The sequence below is a fragment of the Lutra lutra genome, chromosome 2, assembly GCF_902655055.1.
Source record: "Lutra lutra chromosome 2, mLutLut1.2, whole genome shotgun sequence".
NCBI classification, from domain to species: Eukaryota; Metazoa; Chordata; class Mammalia; order Carnivora; family Mustelidae; genus Lutra; species Lutra lutra.
Genome location: NC_062279.1, coordinates 99994084 through 100010733, shown reverse-complemented (window position 1 = coordinate 100010733; position 16650 = coordinate 99994084). Strand labels below are relative to the sequence as shown.

Sequence of the window (16650 nt, the reverse complement as noted above, 5' to 3'; positions counted from 1 at the left end):
GAACATGGACTCCACCACTCTGTACTGTTCCTTCTGGGGAAAAAAGTGTATCTACCTCTAGGATAAATGTAAAGGTGCACTGAGATGATGCACGTACCCCGGAGAGGGGCGAGCACTCAGTGAAGGCTGGCTTTGTCATCGAGTGGGGAGTAGAGGACAACTCGGGACAGGTGCAGGCTTTTGGTTCATTATCACCCGGGGTTGGTGGTATGCAGGAACTTCAACTGGCCCTGTTAGGGAAGTACACTCTGTGCAATAGGACTTCTCACTCATGGCAAGGTTTTCTTTGCTTCCTGTTGTCCTTCAGCCCCTGGGAGAGATTGTACCTCCATGGTTTCCTTTGGCAACTGGCTCTCTCTGAGGGTTTCTAGCCAGGACAGCTGCTCCATTCCCGTCTCTTCTGGACCCTAATTTCCTTTCCTGTTCAGCTGCAGCTGTCTAGCATGCCCACTCCTGGCATGACCAGCTCAGCCCTCTGTTTCTTAAATGCCAGCATTTCTCACGTCTTGCCTACAGAGTCATTTTGAGGCCACAGACCTGCCTTTTTTTTTAAATGTAGTATGTGTAGAACATTACAGTTAAGTAAAATAACGTGTGTAGATGTTATAGGCATGTTAAAGGCATAAAATTTTTTATGCCTAGAGAAATGCCTAATGTATCATAGCTATCCAATAATTATTAATTGAAATGAATTAAATCTAAGTTAATTTTCATTAGGAACAAAATAAGCCTCCATCTGGGCCGTCTGCAAAGATTTGTTATATACAAGTAGGTGTGTTTATGAACCTGTTCATTAATGTATAACTTATTCTGGTGGCAATTACAAGTTTTCTAATTGAATTTATATTTACATACTTACAAATTTTTGTTACAAATGGTGTTTATGGACTGTTGGACTTTAAGGAATCTGGCTTTTTAAATTGTGTTTTTCACTGTATGGGATGTAAAAAGTCTAATTTCGGCAAGAAGAAAGTTGCCTTTCTTCCCAAAGTTAGTGCCTTTCAGAGTGTGAACATTTGCCAAATGGAGTTTCGTCTCGCTGTTTATCATTTTCTGAGCTATCATAAGTGACTTTTCTTTTTCCAACTGTAGGGATGAAGATTCCTAGAACTGAAGTTTTGCCCAGACGAAGACCAGCTTCTATTCTGTCCATTATTTATTTCTTGTGCTTTTCTAAACATAGATAGGTTTCCAAAACTGGAAGAGGTGAAAGAAAGGAGGAAGAGAGGCAAAGGTGGTGTTGGGCCATGTCTGTGTGCTTGGGGGGATTCCCAGACTGTGCTATTGGGCTAAGCCATTAAATTGTGTGTGTATGTGTGTGTGTGTGTGTGTTTCAGAGTTCCTCTCCAATGAGGAGTCTGCTGCTTTTGTAATCCATGCCATGAGTGTAATGGGGGTTCCTGTGGAGACGCTGGGACCATGAAACCCATGAAGATCATCATCGACACTTAGGGACATGCCGAGGTTGTTGGGAGACACTCATCCACATTTTTCTTGTGCTTATGCACATCTTGCTGGGGGTGGGGGTGTGTGTGTGCCAAGAATGCTCTTTATCTTCCGGGCCATTTCTTCGAGTGCTGTTTGCAGCAAGCAGTCTTGAAGGATGAGGTAATGTCTCTCTCTGGGACAAAGAGCAGTCTCACTTACTGCTTGTGATAAAGCAGCAGGTTCCCGAAAGCACCGGTTCCTCAGCTGTGACGCAGAGCGACAGCAGCACGTTGCAGCTCCCATCTGGGCCCCTTGGTGCCCCCCACCATGGACTTTGGGATGAGGAGAACAGAAACAAACCTCATGCTCATGCTCTCTGCTGTGCTGTAACAGTCCTTTGTCTCTGACCCAGGTGTGTCGTGCTTCCAGGAGATAGTAGCTGGTTAATTGATTATCTTGTAAGTAGGGTAAAACCAAGTAAGGCCAGACACAGGTGTGTTGTGTAGTCGGTGAATACTTACCAGTTAAATATATGCAGCTGTGTCCTGTTTAGAACCTAATTACCGGGGCTTCACCTACAAATACAAATAGTTAGGAAGGTGGTGGTGTTGTGCAGCCCCTCGGAACTTCTTCAAAGACCTGAGGAGGAGCTTCTTGCGTACCTCATGTCTATGCCACTGGCCTTGTGCACCTCCAGGGAACCAAGGGGCACCAAGGCATCTTGGCCAAGAATTGTCTCCTGAGTCAGGAAAGATGTAAAACTGACATAGGCAAGAGGTTGATCATGAGAGTACAGAGCAGCAGAAACCAGGAGTATGGGGTGGGGGGAGCATACAACGGTAGGAGATTAGGAGGACATCTGGTTCAGCAAGAAGGGAGACACGTGGGGAAGTCCAGGTCAAGGCCGCAGGCCAGAGTGAAGAAGGCTCAGGCAGAGCCCATTTCAGAAACATCCTGCTTCTGCTGAATTGGACTGGGGAAGGAAATTTCTGTTTGCTTGTGATATTTGCCGAATGAATTGTTTTTCAAGCAGTTAACCAACCTATTGGAAAGTAACCCCGAGATCAGCTCTACGCTGGTTTAGACAATTTAGAGTGTTTATAATTAGCAGTCATGCAGCTGATGAAAGGCAAGTAATGACTATTTGTTTAGAACAATGTTTTTTTCCTACGTAAAATATCTGTAAAAGTGTATTTACTTGTTACCTGCAATATAGATTTGCTCTTTCCCCCATGGAAAGAATAGTGGGTCTATTTGGTAATTAGGCCTGATATTAAGATTCTACATGGAGAAAGGACTCTCAGGGCTCAAAGAGGAGATAAGATATTGAAACCCCACTCCTGTTGTTTCCAGTGTGAATCTTATTGGCATTTAATCAACCAGATCCTAAGTATTTTCATTCATTTAATGATATGTGAAAATTATTAACTGTCTGCAGCCATCAAAGTGAGATCCATGATGACTGCCAAAATCCAAGGATTCATGGATTAAGTAGAAAGTGCATGGATCAGGAAGTGGATTTAATGGGGAAATATCTGTTGGACTTGCCCCCTCACCTCCCACCTCCACCTTCCCTGAGGACTGCTGTGTATAGCTACATAGGTTGTGGACTGCACAACTCCTTGGGATGTGTGTGATGTTCCCTGGAGCTGTGTGATGTAGAGTTTTGTGTGCATCGGGTAGTCGTCTAAAGGTTTAACTTGTGGCATATAAAGTGGGTGATCCTTTTAAGTTGAACGGGTTCAGACATTTCTGCTCAGTGTGATAAGTACCAGCTGTGCCTTTCAGACCTTGAAGAAGCTGGTGGTGATGATGTTGGTAGAGGGGGGGATAGGGGTTTCTCATGGGGAGTTGGGAGCTCCCTGCCAAGGGAAGGGTTCCTCAGTCTGACAAGGACTGCTCAGGTGCTTTGGGATCTTGCTGACAGGGCTAAAAAAACCTCAGACCTGGGTCATCTCTCCACCTGGGTTCACTGGCCCCAGGGAGACCAAAAGAGCTGCGGTTGCTGAACCTCTGTAACTGGACCCTTGAAACCAAGGAAATCATGTGTTTGCTTATGTTAATAAGTGAGTAAGCTTGATTACTCATGTTCAAAGTAATTAACCTTGTTTGTGAAGTGATAGTCTGTACTTACACTGGATTCAAGGTTCAAAGGTATTTGTTATCACAGTGAAGAGGCCGCCAACCCAACTTTTTTTGGTTAGTAGAGTTACTTTACTTCCTTTAAATGACATGTTTATAAACACACAGATACACACCGACACACACAGTGTTGCTAATTTAAACACACAGATTAATAGAGATCTTTTTGTGTATGGAAGATTATTTTATTGCACACTTCTTCAAGTAATTTTAGGGAATAAAAACCAGGTATTAACACAAACTTTTCACTGTTTAGATGCAGTTTCATAAGAAAGACTTGGGAGTGGAACTCTCCCCGCTGCATAGAGATACATGGCTGTTTCCTTCTTCAACAGCCTGGTTCTGTTCTGCCACTCGAGCTTGGGGACCTATGGCACAAGGAGAATGTCTCACATCCTTATAGCTAGGTGGAGGTACCAACCCCAGATGTGCTCCTTAGTCCCTACCCAGGTGAGCTGACAACCTCCAGGAAAGACTAGAGGATGTACCTGCCCCTCCCACAAGCCTTTCCCCTAGCAGAGGTCACTACGTATTCTATAAAGGGATTTTAAATCGTGGAAGGCGGTGGGACCTGGCATCATCAGGAAAGGATTTGAATCCCGCGTCGATTATTCTCTAGCTTTGTTGCCCTGACTCCTTTTAAGCTTTTTAAGACTTTGTTTCATCCTCAGTAAGGTGAGTATGTTGAGAAACAGCTCTCGGTAGAGGTCCCACATTTTTTGTGCACATCTCATGAGCTGAGACACTGACTGCCTTTGTTCTGGGTTATCTTTTTAAGGATGTTTGTATAGTGAAAAGTGTTGGAAATTAAATGCCCACAGGGGCAAAAAAAAAAAAAAAATACCTGGGTTCCCTAAGTCCAGGGGCCCTCTCTTGTCCCGTTCACTGTGGGAGCCACCTTTATGTTGTCCTGTGGGAAGTGGTGCAGATGCTATGGTCGAGGCTCCTACTGTGAGTAATAAACCATCCTTTGTCTCTGACCTAGGAGTTCCAGGTCTTCTGCCAGCACCCAGGAAGCTGTGGTAGGCTCGTTTTATTAGCTTCTAGGGAGGTAAAAATCGTGGACCCTACCCTTTACTGCAAGGCCTAACTTAATCGAGTGTGCCTGTTTGCCCTGCCGCTTCTCGCCACCAGCTGCCCTGCCTTGGTTCAGGTCCTTACTGTTTCCCACGCACAGTATTGCAGCCCCCTTTCCTTCCCCAACACTGCCCCCCACCCCATTCTACTGTGGGGAGATTTCTCGAGTGGTAGATCTGATTGTGTCACACTGCTCTGGTTTAAATACTTAATTGGCTCTTAATTAGGATCAAAGCCCAGCTCCATCATAGGGACCTTGCGTAGGTCTCCCCTCCCACATTCATATTCTGTTCTCCAGCCATACCTGTGTGGAGCAGAGGGGTAAATCTACTTCACGATCATTAGGAACTATTTAGTGACGTGGTATGCTGGGTGTACAGGGGTCCCCCTGCTCCCATCCCCTGTGGGAATCGGGTCTTGGGGACGAGTGGATCTGGGGCTCCTTTCCTGATTGTAACTTTGCACTTACCACTACTCTAAATGACCTTTCTGCCATTTCTGTCCATCTTCCAAGGTGTAGCATCTAGCACAGGGAGTTTTAGAGAAGAGGTTCTGAGTGTAAAGCACTTAGCTCAGGGCCTGATTAGCTGCTTCTGGTGCTGCTGTAATTGTTCCTTTTATAAGAGTTGGTGCCAGAGGTGCCTGGGTGGCTCAGTTGGTTAAGGTCCCACTCTTGATTTTGACTCAGGTCATGATCTCGGGGTCATGGAATTGAGTCCCAGGAGGGCTCTGAGCTCAGCAGGGCGTCTCCTTGAGATTCTCTCTCTCTTTGCTCCTCTTGCTCAAGCTCAAATAATAAATCTTAAAAAAAAAAAAAAAGTTGGTGCTAGAATTATAGGTTTTGGAAACTCAAACTTCCTCTGCCCCCACCCTAGCATCCGAGTGTACCCCATTTAGCTGTTTAATCCTTTAGCATATATTCTGCATAGATCTTTGGAAATATTTAAAACAATAATCAGAAATGCTCCAAAATCTATTATAATACTGAAAAGAAGGCATTTAAATCTCTTTTTTCAGGCCATTTGGATGGTGTCTATAGAGGGGTGCTGTAGAAAGCTCTTAGCTAAAGAGTATGGGCCTGGCTCTCAGGCTTTTTCAGTTTAAGTGGCTCTGGGCAATCTCTTTTGTTTTTGTTTTTGTTTTTTTTTGTCTCTCTTTCCCCCCTTTTAACACCCTGTTTTTCACCTGATGGTCTTTGATACACAGCAAATTGTTTTCTAAAGGGTAAGTCAAACGTGGGTTTAAATGGTTAAAATACAAGCTGGCTATTGAGTTCTACCAGCTGTCGGATCCAACGGACTGTACTCTCTGTCTAGCTAGGTCTGCCGTTGAACCATCTTAAGCAACAGAGAGAAGATGGGCAGTCATCACGAACTCTCCCTCATGCAGCGATGACGGTGTCAGCATCGCAGCTCCATTGGGGGTGCTTGACCCTGTGGGCTTCTCTGGTGCTGATTCAGTTGGGGGGCCAATTCCCGCTGGTTTGGGAGGGCCTTGTGAGGCAGGGCCTAAATAATGGGGTTTCATCCCAGGTCTTGACAGAGCCTGGTTCCCAGAAGGCATTCCATAAATTGTTTTGAATGCATGAATGACTAAATAAGAAAATGTGAGCGTACTTGGTTCCCATTTGGCTAGTGGTTTACAGTTAACTAATCCTTCCCGCCCTGTGCCTTCTCTGATGTGGAAAGATGTGGAAAGAAATGTGTGGGGGGGTGTCTGGCAGCGGCAGTTTGGGGTGACGGAAAATGCTTACTTCTATACTTGGCTTTCTCTCTGCCTGTGCCCTATTATTCTTTTGCACCTCTCCCCTGAAGGGTTTTCAATCGAGGCTGTGGAGGAAGTCCTAAGCAGCTTATCTCTGGACTTCTGGGCTCTGTTTTAGTTCAGACCTAGAGGGCTTCCCAAAGAATGGGCACCTTTTGTCTCTTCTCTCACCCCCCTCCAGCTAGGGTTTATAATCTCTTTTATCTTTTACTTCTCTCCACCTCTGTTTGGGGTCTTCCTCTGAAGAACATTATCTTTGACGCCATCTTGCTCTCCAGGATCCTCTTTCCTCCCAGAGCCACACATTCCTCCTTTGTGTTTCCTGGATATTTTCTGGGACCACTTTCTGATTGAGTTGGGGTATGGTCGGGTAAAGTCAGGGAGTGGTAACTATATATCTTTGAAAATTGGGACCAGCATCTAATAAAGGATTCTTCCCCCCATTTGTGGACTTCTTTATATCAAACACTTTAGCATACGCTTTATACCACATTTAGTGAATTGGTTTTATCTCAAAGAATTAAGTTATTCAAAGGAAAAAGTACATATATATGCATGTCAGTTGATAGTATTTGAGTATTTGAAATGGAAACTTCTAGAAAATCTGGGATCATGGCATTCTTAGGTAGTGAAACTTAATAACACTATAATCCAGTATTTGGCCCCAGTTTTCCTGTTTGGCTTATGTAGGACAGACAAAAGGTCCTTTGTACCTATCTCTTTATTTATATTTGTTTATTTATTTTAAAGATTTTTTTTTTTTTTTAAAGATTTTATTTATTTATTTGACAGAGAGATCACAAGCAGGCAGAGAGGCAGGCAGAGAGAGAGGAGGAAGCAGGCTCCCTGCTGAGCAGAGAGCCCGATGCGGGGCTCGATCCCAGGACTCTGAGATCATGACCTGAGCCGAAGGCAGCGGCTTAACCCACTGAGCCACCCAGGCACCCCTATTTTAAAGATTTTATTTATTTGAGAGCAAGCAAGCAGCAGAGGGAGGGGGAGAAGCAGACTCCCTGCTGAGCAGGGAGCCTGATGTGGGGCTCGATCCTACCACTCCAGGATCCTGACCGGAGCCAAAGGTAGAGGCTTAACTGGCTGAACACCCAGGCGCCCCAGTACCTGTCTTTTTAGAGATAGCACAATGGAGGGGATTTGTCACTCCCCACCTACTACTTGAGCTTTTGTGACACATCTTGATACTTGAGTAGTAGTTGCCTGTGTGTGCTATCAGGGTCACTGAAAAAACTCAAAACCTTGTAAACCGGAGGGTTGGATACAAACAGAAGTTGTTAGTAATTTTTACTGTGGTGGAGCATTTTTACTTAAGTGCACAGGAATTCTTGGCTTGACATGGAAGAGTCTGGGCACTGTTGTATGTCAGATGTGTGATATATTTCATGAAAATGCAGTCCTTAGGGATAGTGGCATGGGGTGGCATAGCCATTGTAATCCAACTGATGCCTTTCAACTTATTGATCAGATTATCTCAAAGGGTGACTATTAATAATCTCTCTTTGTGTGTGTGTGTGTGTGTGTGTGTGTGTGTGAGAGAGAGAGAGAGAGAGAGAGTACATGAGGGGGTGGGAAGGGGCCAAGTGTTAGGAAGACTCCAGCAGACTCCAAGCTCAGCATGGAGCCTGAGGCAGGGCTCTATCTCAGGACCCTGAAATCATGATCTGAGCTGAAATCAAGAGTTGGACACCCAACTGAACCACCCAGGCACCCCTACCAATAATCTTTTTAAATTCTGTTCATCAAAGTGAAGAAATGGGATCTGATGTGATTTTATAGATTTTTAATCTAGAAAGGATTTGAGATTTGAATACCATCTCTGTGGATGAAAGGCAAACTTGATTAATCACTCAGAACTCTAATGACTTCAGTTGTATTATTGGGTGATACAACTGAAGAGGTCATGACAAACACGGAGAGAATATTGAGTTGTTTAGGTGAGTGCCTTGTTTAGGTTGTTGAAGGACTCATTGATTTGTGGGTGAGGGAAAACTGGCAAGGTGGTTTGAGCACTTGCATCGCATTTTAATATCACGTTGCGAGGGATTTTTGAGTCTGTCTGAATAGGATTACTAGACAAGCTTAGGGCAACTTAGGGTTGTATAAGGAACTGGCTTTGCTGTCTTATGTTCAGCGAACATAACCAGAATTTTGGCAGCTTCTGACCCATCACCAGGGTCTTCAGATGTTAACCTCTTACTCTTTTGCATCTGCCCTCATTTGTCTGCACAACCGTTGCCCTGTCCCGGGCCTTCATCCTCCTGACTGCATTGGCTGCCTGCTGTCTCTGCCTCCTGCCTTCTTCCCTGTCGGTGCTCTACCCTGAGCCAGAGAGGTCTTGTCTCATGTCTGTCTGATCACGACACTCCCACGCTGTGAGTGCCCTCCATGGCTTCCTGCTGTCCTTGCTCTAGTCTAATACCCTTTGCATTGTCTTCTCTTCCTCCAGTGCCCCCCCCCCCCCATGCAGCCGTATCCCCTACTTTTCCTCTTCTTCCACTCCATCCCTCTGGCCTTTATTTTCTCCCTGGGATGCTTCCTACTTCAGACCCTTTACATATGTTACTCCCAGAGCACATAGTTAAGCATTGGAATTTTCTGTCCTACCACCCAGGACTACTTCTGACTACTTGTCATCATTAGGTTAGGTCATTGTTGTTTATTTGGGTGACTATTTGATTGTTTGTATTGTGCACTCATCAGTCAGCTTCCAGAGGGCCAGGGCTCTGCACTGACTTTGACCTTGATGATAGCCTCAGCCCCTGGGGGCAGGGTGTTTAGTGTGCTCCACAGGGCTTGGTTTTCCACAATAGTTTTGGTTTATGCTGGCAGTCTCTGCGTCCTGACTGACTAATAGGGTCCCCTTTCACTTGGAAAATTACTCATTTTGGATAATAGTGTACACAGTGATCCTTTTTAAAACCAGAGGATGGTGAATCACCCAGGTAGGTGGTTCAGTTTTCAGGCTCCTAGTGCAGGGTGGGAAGGGGTCATTGATTAAGTCTCATCCGGCTGAAGAGAATTGATACTCTTGAAACTCTGGCAGCATATATAGGGGTTCATTTTTTTTTCTTTTTAAACATTTTGAAGAGGTTAAGAGCACTCCCTTGGGCCCCTGGGATTTTAGAATATGCTGGTGGGAGGCGTTAAAGGCTGTTAAAGAAACCAAAAATAGACACAGGTAGCCAGGGGTAGGTACTTCTTCCAGTCAGAGGCTGACAGACTTTTAATTGGAAGTTGTTGAGGGTGTTTTCACCCTGTTGGGCTAGCAGACACGGTCCTTGCTGTCTTCATTCTAGCACGAGCTGGTCTCCCGTTGGCAGTGTGTCTGGGAGGGAGCTGGTGGGGAGCACAGAGATTAATCTGGGCTGCGGTTTCCCTGACCATCTATAGTCCCTCCAGGAAGTGACTTGGACAGTACCAAGTGATGTTCTGAGTTACAAAAAATCGAAAAGGCAGGCTGAGGCCCTGCTTTGGAAGGCCTGTTACAGCTCAGGCCCCCGGAGACTCCGTTTGCTCTTCTCTGACTTGGCGCCTACACACACCTGCCTTGGGGAAGGCTGTGAAGAACGGAACACAAATAACGCTTTGCAAGGCACTTTCAAACTGGTGGCCCCTTCAGGGGGAAAGCGATTTTTGGGACACTAGGCTGAAGATGATTTTTATCAGATGGCATAGCCTGAGGTCTCAAAACCACACCCGGGAAAACCCCTCCCAAGCCTGGCTTCCACGTTGCAGTTGCGCGGAGCCTTGAAGCAGTGGATTCCTTCACGCTGGCCCCGCGCGGTGGGGAAGCGGAGGGACACAGCGTAGGTCCCGGTGGCCCTGAGAGATGGCCCGAAAACAAAGCCAACAACAGATGCCTAGACGTAAGTGACAGGTGTGCGTTTGCTGAGTGCGGGCGCTGTGGTTTCCCAGAGCTGGGCGCACCAGCCCGAGTGTGGGCGGACCCATGCCCGGCGAAGCTGCATGAGTCTGGGATGTTGCGGAGGAGGCTGGTGATGGGCACTGGTAGAGTCAGCGATGCCTGCCTGGCTTTCCTGCCGGCTTTGGTTTGAAGGTCATGAGCAAGGGGTGCTCGCTTTGCTTGCCAAGTCGGCTTAGGCCAGAGCAGTAGAATGTGGGAGCTGTGCGGGCCTTGTGCAGATTTTCGCCAGTCCCGGGATGCAGCAAGGCGTTTGTGAGGTTGCGCTAATAGTTCCGTGTCTATGAGAGGCGGCGTTCAGATTGGCTCATGAGAAAGGTGAAATGAGGTAATCACAGTTATGTGATTCCCCCCACCCCACCCCAAGTTCTGGCATCTTGTGTTCTCTGCCTACCAGAAATATTCCAGCAGAACCGTGATAATGCCTTTCATCTGCGAAGCCGTCCAGATGGCGGTTTCTCAGCCAGTGAGCAAGAGGGAGTGTTTGGGATTTTAGGAGTAAGTTCATTCTCTTCCTCTGGGTGACCCGGTGAACTCTGGTGCATGTCATGTGCCGAGCGTCAAGTGTCAGTGGTACCTGGTCGGAAGTCCTTAGCCCTCCAGGGCCTTTAGAGAAAGCACCTGTACCTTATCTTAAAGGGAGGACGTCTTCCAGTTCCCAGTAATCAACGACTGCTTTGGTAGAGCACTTAAAATGCTTTCTCAGGATACCTTCTGTGACATAAATGGACTCCAGGTTCCTTGAGGACAGAGGCTGTCCCTCCCTCCAGGCAGCACCCGAGCCAAGGGAAGCCTGGCTGTGCCTTTTCCCGCTGGCGCGTGGCCTTCCATCCCGGGCTGTATTCATAGAGTTCTTCCCCTGACTGCCAGGTCCTCGCTTTACTCATTCAGTCCAGGGATGTTGAGTGAGCACGTGGGCCTGGAACTGTAGTACAGGATGGCGTCAGATGATTCTTGGACTCCAGGAGTTCTCAGCCCAGGGGAGGAAAGACTTACATAGAAATGTGCTGAAGGGAAGTGGTGTGTAAGCCCGAGACTGGAATGGTCAGGGAATGTTCCCCAAGAGGTGATGCTGCTATGTGTTTTGAAGGAGGTTCAAGGATTGGCTGAGCAGGATAACACTTGCTGTGTTTTTTTATCCCAACAACAGGGGAAGAAAACCAACTTGCTAGGATGCAGAGCTGAACTTGTATTACGCATTCCTCTCTCTAGCCCTATGGACTCATAGCCACTGGGCTAGTTCTCCGGGGCCCCCTCCTTTGTCTTCTGTTCCTTCACTCTGAGGGTGTTTACAGCCTACCCTGGGTGCAGCTCTCTTTGAACTCCCATGGTTGATATTCATAGGTTACCATTTAGCTGATCTGTTTTGTTCTGGGTCTAGATTTGAAACTCAGCAAGGGCGGGGACCACTCCCGCTCCATCCACATAAGCACAGTGATGATTGGTGCATACAGCAAGCATTTGGGGGGGGCTAGTGGAAGACTTGCATTTATTAATTAATTTAATTTAATTTAAAAAATATTTATTTATTTGACAGAGATAGAGACCGTGAGAGAGGGAACACAGAGGGAGAGGGAGAAGCAGGCTTCCTGCTGAGCAGGGAGCCTGATGTGGGGCTCTATCCTAGGACACCAGGATCATAACCTGAGTGGAGAGCAGATGCTTAATGATAGAGCCAGCCAGGCACCCCTTTAATTTTATTTTAAAGATTTTTATTGGTGTGAGAGAGAGTGAGCACGTGTGAGAGAGCACAGGTGTGTGAGCATGAGCAGAGGGAGAAGCAGCACCCTCACCCCCAACGCTGAGCAGGGAACCCTGAGGCAGGCCTCCATCCCAGAACTGAGAGATCATGACCTGAGCCAAGGGCGGAAACTTCACCAACTGAGCCACCCACACACTGGAGGATTTTTATATGTTATTACCTGCTCTGTAAGCGTGACAAGACAGTTCAGCTATGACTCAGGTATAAACAGTGGTGTGTTTTACTTGTTTTGTGGTTTCCTTTTTAAGAAAGCGCATGTCTGGTCTGCAGCATATCCTCAACTTGGTGTTCATTCATTTATGTCATTCATTCATTCATTCATTCATTCACTAGCAGCCTCCACGAGTGGGAACAGTCCTCTTTCCCTGCACGGAGTTTACTTTTGAATGCTGCATTTTTACTGCACTGGGGATTTATTCTTTTAAACTCTGTAATTGTTTTTGATAAACCTCTGTCTCTCGGATACTGGCTTAGAGCTAATTCTTTTCTATTAAGTACTTCTTAGAGTGGGTGACCGTAAACCGTCAGAGAAATCACCACTTTTATGAATGACTTTTGAGATTTGGCAGCAACTTACATGGATAGTAATGGAATGTGCTTTGAGTGGAAAACTCTGACAGACAGCATTTCACTCTAAACCAGGGGAGAGACGGGGTTATTTCTGACAGGGAAACATAACTTACCTGCAGTTTAGGTCGGTGTCTCAAGTGATGCAAGGCTCAGCAGTACTGCCTGCCATGTCAAAATTAAAAAGAAGCACTTACATGGGAGGCACTGTGTTAAGTGCTGTGTGCACCTCCCAGTGACCACACCAGGTGTCTGCACTGCCCTTCTTCACCTGTTACTGAGGAGGACACTGAGGCACAGAGAAGCATGTGACTGCCCATGGGCGTGTCCCCCAAATAGTTCCTCTGGGACTGAAGATGCTCTGATTACATATGGTATGTACCTGGAAAAGGGGAAGTTCAGAAAGTAGTTATTCTTTTGACGGTTTAAGGTAATTATGTTTATTGTTTCCATTATAGATTGTGTATGTTTATGACTAACTTTTTCTGTTTTTTGAAATTGTGGGAAAAAAATATACATAAGTACAGTCAGCGTTGAACTCATTTATGGGGGGGCTTCCAAAACAATATCATGTTTTTAATAAACTAAGAGACTTCCAAAGCATTCCTGTTTCCAAAGAAAAGTGGGTTCAGTTAAAAATGATAAACTTTGGGGCACCTGGGTGGCTCAGCTGGTTAAGTGGCTGCCTTCAGCTCAGGTCACGATCCCAGGTTCTGGGATCGAGCCCCACATCAGGCTCCTTATTGAGCTGGGAGTTTGTTTCACCCCTGCCTATCATCCCCCTTGCTTGTGCTTGCTTTCTCCCTCCCCCCACCCCCATTAAATAAATAAATAAATAAATAGTTAAAAAAAAGAGAGAGATAGACTTTGTCACTTCGCCAGTGATGCTGGTGAGAATGCCTTTGGAAAAATGTGAATGTGGTTTATACATAATAATGTGCTTTTTCTCTGAAGTCTTCTTAGAGCAGAATGTGTAACCTAGAGCTCAGTTTTGGTGTCCTAGCAAGTTGGCTGTCCTGTTGTTGCTGTTGGTTTTTCAAAGCTGGGGCTCCAGATACTTTTGCTTTGAGGGCCCAGGCAGAAAACAAGCCTTTGAGGGTTGGAGGTGGAATGTGCTAGGGAGTGAGGTAGGGGTCAGCCATGTGTCTGCCCTGTGTATGGGGAGCCGCTTTCCTCCAACTGATGGCTGACCAGAGAATATGCGGCCTGTGTGGCCAGACCTAGCCATTTTTTGGTTGGCACGACACATTCTTCCAGTGAAAAATTTCCCAACTTCAATACTTAAGAAGAAGATTCACATGGAACCCGTATCAGAGAGCATGGTGGGCCCCACGTACAAAGGACAGTAGAGGCCTTGGAAGGAGCTCTGTATCCATCCTTGGACCCCCCTGCTGTGGCATTAAATAAATTCCTGCTTTCACGTGTCTGGTTGTACGGCACGCAGACATATCCCTGAAAAAGTGGTACATAAGCTCATTTTGTTTCTTTGCTGTATTGTAAAACTAGCCTTGTACCTTACTATGGAATATCAAGGGCATTCGGATGCAGCTCCTTTGTAGAGCCAGTAATCACTCAGTGTATTTGTTTTGTGTGTTTGTACTTCTGTGTTTAAAGTGGGGAATGCGGTTAGATACTGTATATTGACGGAGTTAAAGAGTTCATGAGCTAGGCACGCTTTGGGTTACTCAGGTCCTTATGGTTGTGATGTTTGTTGTGATGAGATTTGACCCGTCAGGGGAGCTGTAGAAGCTTGGAAGAGTGTTTGGTCCCTAATACTGGTATTTGAATTCTAGGCATGTTGCCTGTATCTTCCAGTTTCCAAAAAATCTATGTCAATCTGTTTCTTTATAACCTAGTGCTGCTGCTGGTTGTTTTTTTTTTTTTTTCCCCCCCCTGCCTTGTTTTATATTCAGTCCTTCTCTTTGGCTCACAACAGCAATCTGGTCCAAAGATTTACTTTTTCTATTTCCAATGCTATCATTATTTTTATGTAAAAAGTATGCTTTGAGTTACAGCAGTTCATGGGGCTCAAGCTTCTACTCCGTAGGGAGAGAAGAGATGTCATTTGCTACAGAGTTGATACAGACAAATGTCCTGCCACATGCTGTGTTTCCACTGTAATCCAGGGATTTATTTGTGTGACACTTAAAGAAAAATGACCATATTTGGGCTGACTCTAAGCCAAGACGATATAGGCCCAAAGTTTTTCTTGGAGGAGTTGGAGAGCAATGGGGATAGAAATATTTGGGAGAAATAGCCCTTATCCTCCTTACTGTATCCGTTGCATTTTCGTTTACAGATTATTTAATGCATTACATTTACTCCTATAATTCCATTTCTTTTGGGTTTCCTGAGCCCTCTTTTTTCTTCTTCTTTTGAAACAATTTCAAACTTGCAGAAAGTTGTAAGAAGACCGGAAAAGAACTGTATCCCTTCACTGAGGGACTCCCTTCGAGTTTCTCTAGTTATCCCAGTTATGTCCTTCACATCTTTCTAGCCTCCTTCAATCTGGAAGAGCCGCTCATTCTTGACTTTCACGATGCTGGCGTTTCACAGGCCAGTTACAGAGAATATCCTTCCTTTTCTTGGAGGGTGTTGTGTATGTCTCCTGCAAACCCCAGCTTGTGTTACTCTCTGAGGGGAGGTGCGGCGTGCCTGAGAGGACTTGGTGGCCTTCTCCTTTAGATTTTTCAACATTCCATTCATCCCTTCATTTGAACATTTATGATCTTCAGTCAGTAAGTATGGTTTGGTTTCTGTATGTCAAGTGGGATACCTTTAAGAACAAAACAGATTTTAAAAAATCCCTGATTTCATGCAGCTTACATTTTAGTGAGGGTAATAGACCACTAACAAGATAAATAAACAACCTAGCAAGTAGGTCAGGTTGTGATGGGTGCTAAAGACGACAGAATCAGGCAGGAGAGAGTGGGGCAGGTGTGGTGGTTCTGGGGAGGGTGGCCAAGGAAGGCTTCCCATGAGGGGGATTCTGGAACAAGACTCCCAAGAAAGGGAGGTAAAGGCCATGCTGCTATTCGTAGAAGGGCCATCCAAGTGGACGGAGCCTCGAGGGTGCAAAGGTTCTGCCTCAGACAGGCTGGATGTGGGGGGAGGCAGCATGGTGGTTGGAGCCAAGGGAGAGTGGTAGGAAAGGTGAAGCAGGGGCTCCATCAGGGTTTGGGGCCATGAGGGTCATGAGAAGACTTGAGAGACTTTTGAGCAGAGACTTGACATGTGCTGACTTAGGCTTGAGAAAGGAACCCCCTGTTATTTAGGGATGGGGATAGGAAGAAGGCTAGAAGCGGGGAGACAGGTTCAGGGAATGGAATAAGCCCTTTGCATAGTCGTTTGTTCTGTATGGTGGTACATGGAAGGGAATTAGTGGTTCTCAAACTTCAGGATACATCAGACTTATGTGGGCCGTTGCCAAGTGATGCAGACTTTTTTACTTGGCAACTCGAATTCACTGGGTCTTGCCTGTATTGTTCACAGGTACCTGCCGGGGAGCGGGGGGGGTGGTCAAGGGGCAGGTTGTGGGGGGGCGGGTTGGTCCTTGAAGCACAGGTTGATACAATAACAAGTGAGTTTGGAATGAGTGAATAATTGGTTTATGGAAAGCCCTTTAGAAATACTTAGACATGAAGTGTTTTCTACTCTTCTTGCTTTATTTTTTATAAACATATTATTCAACTTCCAAAAATTATGTGGTAGTATAAATTTTCTCTTATAACTGATTTAATGCCTAGAGATCTCGCTAGGGAAGAACAGTTTTTTTTAAAGAGAACTGTGTTTTGTAAAATAAACATAATACTGACATGCTATTTTTCTGCCTCTACACACGTGGTTTCAGAAGGAATGAACAAATGGTACTAATAGGATTCATTCTCAATGAAGCTATTAAGTGCATTCAAGAGGAAATTGGCTTCAAGGAGTAGGTTGGATGAAGCCATTAAAGATCTGAATGAGTATTTTA

The 16650-nt window shown here is 45.6% G+C and overlaps 1 protein-coding gene across 3 annotated transcripts in view; it reads left to right on the top strand.

The window, feature by feature from the left end:
• The window catches only part of TSPAN5 (tetraspanin 5), a 171495-nt gene that overhangs the window by 18402 nt on the left and 136443 nt on the right, over positions 1–16650 (top strand). The window contains exon 1 of one of the 3 annotated variants that reach the window (XM_047718038.1): positions 10822–10846. The exons of the other annotated variants lie outside the window; for them this stretch is intronic. The gene's annotated coding sequence lies outside the window, so the exon portion shown is untranslated. Of the gene's footprint in view, positions 1–10821; positions 10847–16650 lie in introns of those variants that run through there. 3 annotated transcript variants of the gene reach the window in all.